This window comes from Elephantulus edwardii, unplaced genomic scaffold (assembly GCF_000299155.1).
Source record: "Elephantulus edwardii isolate Elephantulus edwardi_28Jun2011 unplaced genomic scaffold, EleEdw1.0 scaffold00145, whole genome shotgun sequence".
NCBI lineage: Eukaryota > Metazoa > Chordata > Mammalia > Macroscelidea > Macroscelididae > Elephantulus > Elephantulus edwardii.
In genome coordinates this window covers 6,992,443-7,001,619 of record NW_006399895.1, presented here as the reverse complement: position 1 = coordinate 7,001,619, position 9,177 = coordinate 6,992,443, and the positions used below count along the sequence as shown (strand labels likewise).

The 9,177-nt window shown below is 38.4% G+C and overlaps 1 pseudogene; it reads left to right on the top strand.

The window, feature by feature from the left end:
* The first annotated feature begins 233 nt into the window (after positions 1-233).
* On the top strand, positions 234-1,413 carry LOC102855254 (annotated as a pseudogene).
* The last annotated feature ends 7,764 nt before the right edge of the window (positions 1,414-9,177 follow it).

The following is a 9,177-nucleotide window of genomic DNA, read 5'->3' as shown; positions in this document are numbered from 1 at the left end:
TTCTTCTTCTGGTAACATGTTAGAATTACATGAAACAAAGTCTTGTCATTTTCACATCTAAGGAATATACTGTTTGTACCGCTTCCAAAACATATCTTTTAATTCTTCCAGCAGTTCATAGTAGATTCATTATCTTTGCCAACACTGTAATTAAAATATATCAACTCACTGTCATTCTTTTTCATTGTCCAGTATTTGCACTCATAAAAGGCTATTGAAAGCTGTGAAACAGATACCAGTTTTGGGACACACAACCAGTACGCAAGCCAAATGAAGTAATAACATCTCATGGTGCAATTGAGCCAGATAAAGACAATGTATGCCAGGAACCATACTCTTTGCCACAGGGTTTTTTGTGGGACACTTTAGATTTGAGTAATGCTGAAGTGCTGAAGGAGTTATACACTCTGCTAAATGAGAATTACATAGAAGATGATGACAGTATGTTCCGGTTCGACTATTCGCCTGAATTCTTGCTGTGGGCTCTGTGTCCCCCAGGTTGGCTCCCTCAGTGGCACTGTGCAGTCAGAGTGTTTTCAAATAAAAAACCCTCAGTGGCACTGAGCAGTCAGAGTGTTTTCAAATAAAGAACTAGTAGGGTTCATAAGTGCCATCCCTGCGAACATTAGGATCTATGACAATGTGAAGAAGATGGTTGAAATCAACTTTCTTTGTGTTCACAAGAAATTGAGATCAAAGCGGGTAGCCCCAGTGTTATTTCGAGAGATAACCAGAAGAGTGACCCTGGAAGGGATTTTCCAGGCTGTTTACACTGCAGGAGTGGTTCTTCCAAAGCCAGTGGCTAGGTGCAGATACTGGCATCAATCACTAAACCCCAGAAAATTGGTAGAAGTGAAATTTTCTCACTTGAGTAGAGATATTACTTTACAGAGAACAATGAAGCTATACAGACTTGCAGATGTGACAAAGACTTCAGGTTTGAGACCAATGGAACAAAAAGATATTGCAGTCTGAGAACTAATCAACAGTTACCTGAAGCAGTTTCATCTAGCTCCAGTGATGGATGAAGAGGAAGTCTCCCCCTGGTTCCTTCCCCAGGAGCACATTATTGACACCTTTGTAGTAGAGAGCTCAAGTGGTAAACTAACTGACTTCCTGAACTTCTACACACTCCCCTCAACAGTCATGCATCACCCAGTCCACAAGAGCCTTAAAGCTGTGTATTCCTTCCACAACATTCACATGGAGATGCCCCTCTTAGACCTCATGAATGATGCATTCGTTATAGCCAAGCTGAAAGGATTTGATGTATTCAATGCACTAGATTTGATGGGAAATAAGACATTCTTGGAAAAACTAAAATTTGGTATAGGAGATGACAATTTGCAATATTACTTGTACAACTGGAGGTGTTCAGGAACAGATTCTGAAAAGGTTGGACTTGTATTATAGTAGATGAATATTTTTATTTCTATAACTTTCATCATCATTTATTACTATTCTATATCATGATTCCTAGAACTGCCATTCCAAAGAAAAGTAAAAGCACAACTTAAGTGAAATTGAAACAGTTGATAACAATCAGAAAAGATGAGAAAACATCCACCTGTGAGCAGTTCGGCACGTTTCCATCTAGAACATAAAACTTCCTCCTTTTTTTGCACTCTTTACCCCTTGGGGGAGGGATGAAGGGTACAAAGAGCACATTCCTCTAGTTTTCAGTTCTTGGTGGTCTCTTGATAAGAACTATTTTTTCACTATTTAGCAAAGGGACTGTTTTTGTTTGGACTGCAGAAAAGTTATGGAGTTGTGGAAGAAATTCTTTGCTATTGTGTGAAGATAAATGGCTGCATTTCTATTTTTTTTTAAAAAAGGCTATTGAAAATGTTGTTTGGATCAGGTGTACCTCAATCCTTAAAGAAACTTTTGATCTTTAGCATTTTCAAGAGGTCTTTTTCAGCAGATAACAAATTTCTTCTAATCTTGACTGCTGCTTCGATGAATGTTCATTACAGATCCAAGTAAAATGGGAATCCTCATTGACCTCTCTTTTACCATGTGTCATGATGTTGCTTATCAGTCCATTTGAGAGCATTTTAATTTTACATTGAAATTTAAGCCGTACTGGTGCTTGTAGTCTTTTATCGTGATCAGTAAGTGCTTTAGTCCTCTTCACTTTCAGCAAGCAAGGTTGTGTCATCTGTGTATCTTGGGTTGTTAATAAGCTTTCCTCCAACCTTGATGCTGAGTTCTTCTTTATTAATGCAGCTTCTTGAATTATTGCTTGGCATATAGACTGAGTAGTTATGGAGGAAGACTGCAACCCTGATGCACTTCATTCTTGATGTCAAACCATATAATATGCTTTGTTCTATTTGAATTACAGTCTCATGGCCTCTGAACAGGGCCCACCCAAGGACAATAAAGTGCACTAGAATTCTTGTTCTTCACAATTTTGCCCATCATTTGCTGTGATTCACAAAGACAGGTGTTTTTACATAGTCAATAAAACACAGGTTGACTGGTATTCTCTGCTTAAAGCCAAGATCCATCTGACATCAGCCTTGGTATCCCTTGTTCCCCTTCTGCACCTGGCTTAAATTTCTGGCAGTTCTCTGCCATGAATTGCTACAATAATTTTTAAATTATCTTAAGCAAAGTTTTTATGTGATACAAATGATACTGTTCAGTGATTGCGCATTCTGTTGTATCACCTTACAACTGCTACAATAATTTATAAATTATCTTAAGCAAAACCTTTAGGTGATATAAATGATTCTGTTGAATCATCTTTCCTTGGAATAGCACACATATGGATTTCTTTCAGATGGTTTTTCAGGTAGCTCCCAAATTTCTTGGCATAAACAAGTGAACGCTTCCAACTATATATGGGTCACAAAATCTTCCACTGCAGCAGCCAAACAAAAAACTCTTAATGGGAGCAGACTTCCTCTCCTTACTGTAGTGTGGTTGAACTGCCAACTTGCAAGACTACCAGCCAACATGTAACCACCATATCATGGTATTTACCACCAAAAAGAAAAATCTTGTCATTTGTATTGACCTTTTATGTTATATTTATACAAGGCTATTGACAAACTCACTATTATTTTCACCTCTGAGATACATTTGAATATTATTGCTGATTTTTCAGGACTCTTGTTCAAGTTTTTGTAATCTGCAAACTACCCTAGTAGTCTCAACTTCTTCCTATCATCATTGTTTAAAGTAATAAATTAACCTGGTTGATCTTGAAGGACATTGTTTCTGTTCCTCTCAAAACTATTTAAAATCTGGTAGTTTATTAGAAGGAGTGTGACTAAATGCTTCACTGCTATGTAAAATATTGACATTTTGAACATTGATAGAAGAAAATTGTGTCAAGACTCACAGTGACCCTTTATTAGGTTTTCAAGGCTGTAAATCTTCTTTTTAAATACTGATTTACTTACAACATTTGTATACTTGGTTTTTCACACTGATTCTTTCCCATTTCCTTAACCCACTCCTTCCTCCACCCATCAAATTGGGGGAACTATGATGACCACTGCTCCCACTGATCCTCACCTTTCTATTCCTCCTCTTAGATACTCATACACGTTTTACTAGTTATCTCTACAATCATGATTTTATACAGTCTTTGTCCTTTTAGGACTGAATTCACATAGTATAATGTTCTCCAGATGACCCAGCCATTCAACTCTGTGGACTATACCCTGAAAAAATGAGAACTGAGATACACATGGAAACTTGTACACCATTGTACGTAACAATATTATTCACCATTGCAAGAACATGTAAAGAGCCCAGATGTCCACCCACAAATGGATTGAGAAATTATGTTACGATCACACGATAGAATACTACACAGCACACAGGAGCTAAATTATTTTGTAAATCACTACCTAACTACAGAAGGTCAAGGACTGCAGCCTCCTATGTGGATTGAAGCTCAACATCAAGAAAACAAAGATTCTCACCACTGGGCCAATTGGCAGCATCAATATGGATGGTGAAGAGATTGAGATAGTTAACAGTTTTTGTTTACTTGGCTCCACAGTCAATACTCTTTGTAATAGCAGCCAGGAAATCAAGAGACGAATTGCATTGGGAAAGTCAGCTGTGAAGGTCCTATCAAGAGTACTGAAGAGCAACGATGTCAAGCTGGAGACTAAGGTACACCTGATCCAGGCTATAGTCTTTGCAATTACGTGCTGTGCATCAGAGAGTTGGACAGTGAATAGGGATGATAGAGAATTGATGCCTTTGAGCTTTGATGCTGGAGAAGAGTGCTGAATATACCATGGACTGCTAGGAGAACAAACAGATTTGTCCTGGAGAAGGTGAAGCCGGAATGCTCCTTGGAGTCAAGGATTCTGAAGCTTCATCTGACATACTTTGGGCATGCTGCAAGGAGAGACTGGTCCTTGGAGAGGGACCTCATGTTTGGCAGAGTGGAGGGACGGCGTAGGAGAGGAGAACCCTCAATGAGATGGATAAATTCTGTGACTGGAGTGGTGAGAATGAGTGTGTTTGTGATGGCTAGGTTGGCACAGAATAGAACGGCGTTTAGAGCTCTTGTACATAGGGTCGCTATGAGTCGCAAGCGACTCAATGGCACATAACAACAACAACTACCTAACTTGGGAGGGACTGGAGGATCATTAGGTTGTAAATGTATGAGGGAAGAAACTGCCTGCAGAGCAGTTTGAGGATTCTAACTGTGTATTATATATATATATATATGTATTATAGAGAATAAATATTCAGAAAAGGCAGAGATCAAGTTAAGAATGTGGAGAGTTTTTCTTAAAATTTGAATGATCATCTAAGGAAGCCTGGAGCCACAGTCTTAATGCATCGCATCAGGCTGCTAACTAAAAGAACAGCAGTTCGAACCCACCAGCTGCTCCAAGAAAGGAAAATGAGTGGTTTCCTTCAGTAAAGATTTAAAGCCTTGGAAACTTGAGGACACTTTTTTGAGTTAATATGGAGAAAAGCCCTCTAGTCTGATGGTTTTCTTAGAGCTAATCTTTCAGAATCATAATAACTCGTGTCAGTGACAATCCAGATTCCCAGTTTCACATAATACTGCAATATGCATTTTCTTTCAGTTTTACTTCCTTTAAAAGTGACCCATGAGAATTGGCCATGTATTCAAATGCTAATGCTCTACTGCACATTTTCATATCTGGACACAGCAACAAAGAAAATAAAATGTATTTCAGGAAATTTCCTTTTCTTATATTTCATAGTTTATTACAAAAAACAGTAACATTTAATCAACATTAAATGTAATTAGGCAAAGGTGAATAGATAGTAAACTTATACAGTAAATAAAATATAGATCTTTGTACACCAGTGTTTTATATTTATTCATATTTTCCAAGCTCATGTGGAAACCTATTCATATACTTTTCGACAAGCCAGGATTATACAGTAGATCTACCAGTCCCTAAAATTAGTTTTTAAAAATGCCTTGTACAAGTCAGAAAATGTGGCTCATCTCTTGGAAGGTTGAAGACAGGCTAATATTTTACTTTTTTAAAAAACAACAAGAACAAAAGATAAGGCCTAATCCTTAGGCAAAAGTTGTGAAAATATAACATTAATAGTTAGAGGTTACTTTTAGCAAGAAATTATTACCCTTTGAGACTTTCATATACTACTAGGCTCTTTTTTGACGTCTAGTTAAAATCATTTTAGCATGAATAATTTTTAATAAAACATTTTCTGAGAGTAGAAAACAGCGTATTGGATTTTATCTGGTTATTAAATTCAAAAGGTACCTTGTATCATGAAAGTAGTTACGGTGTACAGCATTATTAATATATTTTACTTGGAAAATGACATTGTTATTCATATGAAAAGGAGACCCTCCTCTTCAGCCTGGGGTTGTTGGGATGTGTGTCTGATGAAAGACTGCTTGTATGATGAATGACACCAGCTTCAGTGCTACCACTGCCTTGGAAGCCCCTCCACTTACCCCACAGCCTGGCCCAAAATTTCTCCACTGACCCTAGAGTCATTTTGGTGTCATCTCCTGTGACAGTGTCATGAGTGTGATCCACACAGAGCTATTGATGCCACTACAAATGATGTTAGGCTAGATAAAGTTAATGTCTTCATATATCTTAAACATGCATGCATTAAAGGATAGTAATGAATAATTACAGTTCCAGCAAAGATTTCACTACTTTCCTGCTTGGGTTTTCTTCTGGAATACAAGAGACCACCAAGAACCTAACAATTTATTTAAAGGGTAAATTGGCAATCTTTTTCTGTAAAGGACTAAGTAGTAGATATTGCCATTCTCACAATGACTAGACTTTGTTACATACTTCAACAAGAAGTGATAAACAAACATAAACAACTGGATATGGCTAAATTCCAGCAAAACTTTACTTACAAGTAAGAGACAGAGGATCAGATTTGGCCCACAGGCAAAAGTTTACTGACTCCTAAAAGAGCTCTGATGGCCTAGTGGCAAGAAGCTGCACTACAATCCTGGAGGTTCGAGGCCACCAGCCACTCAGTGGAAGAAAGATGGACATTCTCCTCCCGTGCATTTAACTGCCTCTGCAAAACTGCCAAAGAGTCCACTATGGGTCGGGTCAGACTTGACAGTACACAAAAACAACAAACAGTTTAAAATAACAGTTACGTATTACAGTTCATAATTCTGTGGGCTGATATTTTGGATGACTCAGTAAAAACTAGTGGATTATCCTATTATCTCGTATGTTTGTAGTCAGTAACTTGTATGTTTGTAGTCAGATGGCAAATTGGCTGTGGTTGGCTGGTCCTTTGTAGTCTCACTTTCATGTCATGCCATTGCCTGAGGTTGTAAACCTGAATGCTTCATTTTTCTTCCACATGGACTCTCTACTTGAGGCATTTGGGGATAGCTCAGAGTTCTTCATGTATCAGCAGAATTTCAGTGGTGCCTAAGCAGAAACATCAAAGCCCTTTTGAGCCTCAGATAGGAAATTCAAATGGGAAAATCTCTGACATTTCAGTATAAGTCACCAGACTGACCCAGATCTAAAGGATAGATATAGATGCTACTTCTTGATGGAAAGACTTCCAAAAAGAAATCTTAGACATGAATATGGCAAGATTTTTGCCTTACTTGCTTTGGATTATTTCTCAGGAGTGACCAATGTTAGGAGGATATCTTGTTTGATAAAGTAATCAAAACCAAACCAAAGCCAGAGCTGTTAAGTTGATTCCAGCCCATAATAGAACACCCTCATGTTTCCAGAGTTGTAGATTGTTGTGCAAGGAAACTGCTTACTATTTTTTCCATAAAACAGCTGGTGGATACAAACCTCTGACTTTTCATCTCATTCAGGTAGCAGCTGCCCAACATATTACACACTGTGCCACCAAGGCTTTATTTTTTAAAGAAAGTCAACCACAGTGCCTGCTACAATGGTTTCAAGCATAATGATTATGAGAACGACACAGAGAACTTTTTTGTTTTGCTCTACTTTGCAGTAGGAAGTTGTTGTGGCCTCGTGGTAAGAAGCTATGCTACAGTCCCAAAGGCACCCACTTTGAATCCACCAGATACTCTGCAGGAGAAAGATGGGCAGTCTCCTCCAGTGTAATTAACTGCCTCTGAAAATCTGCCTAAGGGTCAGTTATGGGTCGATTCCAACTTGACAATACACAAAAACAACACTTTTCAGGGCCTATGAGGACCCAAAACAATAACTTGTGGTTGCCCCTCCTCTGTCTACTTACAATTCAAGTAAGATATATGAGTTATATATATACATGCATGTGAATGAGTGTGTGTTGGCTATTGATGTTGTAATTTCTTTAAAAATGTAAAAATATTACTAGTGATTAAATGGGAAAAGTGGAATTAATGAAAATTTCAATTCCAAGTCTTTTGACTTTTTTTTCTAATTTGAAAGCTGTTACTGTTTTATTAACTGACCAGATTACAAAAAAAAACCTGATCATAGTTGACACTTTTATTCTTCTAATAAATTTGTTTATCTAGTCTCCCAGGTTGCCAGAATCTCCACCTTCTAAAAACAAAGTAATAGGATGAGTCAAAAATCATTATTGTCAAGTTGTAACTGACTCACAGCTGATTCCCCAGTAGTTTTGGAGGTTTTAAATCACACAAGAGGAGATTGTCCATCTTTCTTCCAAGGAGCCACAGGTGAATGTGAACCTTCAGAAAGCTATGACCTTTCAGCTAACAGTGCAGCTCGCTATGGACTCCACCACCAGAGCTCCCCAAAGAATAGAAAAAGAAATTCAGTGTCAGGTGGCCTACTGGTAAGAATCTGGGCTACAATCCTAAAAGCATGCGATTCAAATCCATCAGATGCGCCATTGGAGAAGGATGGGCCATCTCCTCCCATGTGCCTCTGAAAACCCACTGGATGATCAACTCGGGATCCATTCCAACTTGATGACACACAACAACAACAAATGCATTCATACGTACCCATACATGTATATACATTTCTAGATCCTGTTAGGGGCTGGAAATAGTAATATTTCAAGAACAATAAAATCACTTATCCTCCAGGTCTTTATTTCTAAATACCAATTTTTATAAAAAGGCAATAGAGTTTCTTACTATAGTATTGGAGATTTCAGAGTTGGAGCAAGGACAGTAAAAATGATCCTGGAACATCTTAACGTGTCAGAAAGCAAGGAAATAATCAAAGAATGATGAAGATGTTAAAGGACTGCAAAAGCTAACTTACAGAGTAGTTAAGTTTTGATCTATGTACGGTAACTTGTGGTTGCTCTGAGGCTGAACACTGTGACACTGAGGTGCCAAATGCGTTAATGGCTGGGTTACCCAATGTGGACAGAGAGCTGGGTGGAGCTCCCAATTAAAACAAGCTTGGAAGGAGGAGTGTCATCCACTTCCATAATAGCTTGCCTCCAGAAACCCTATGAACCTGGAGACAGGATGAGAGACACCCAAGAGTTGAAGACTCTCCTTCATAGGGTCGCTATGAGTCACCTGTGACTTGACGGCACTAAACAACAACAATAACACACTCTACCCAGTGGTGGCAAGTTGATTCTGACTCATAGGAATCCTTTATTGGGTTCCCAAGGCTGTAAATGATGGGAGGGAACTACCTCATCTGTCTCTGAGGAGTGGCTGGTAGGTTGAAACTGCCGAACTTTTGGTTGGCAACCCAACATTTAATGTACTATGTTGTTGTTGTTGTT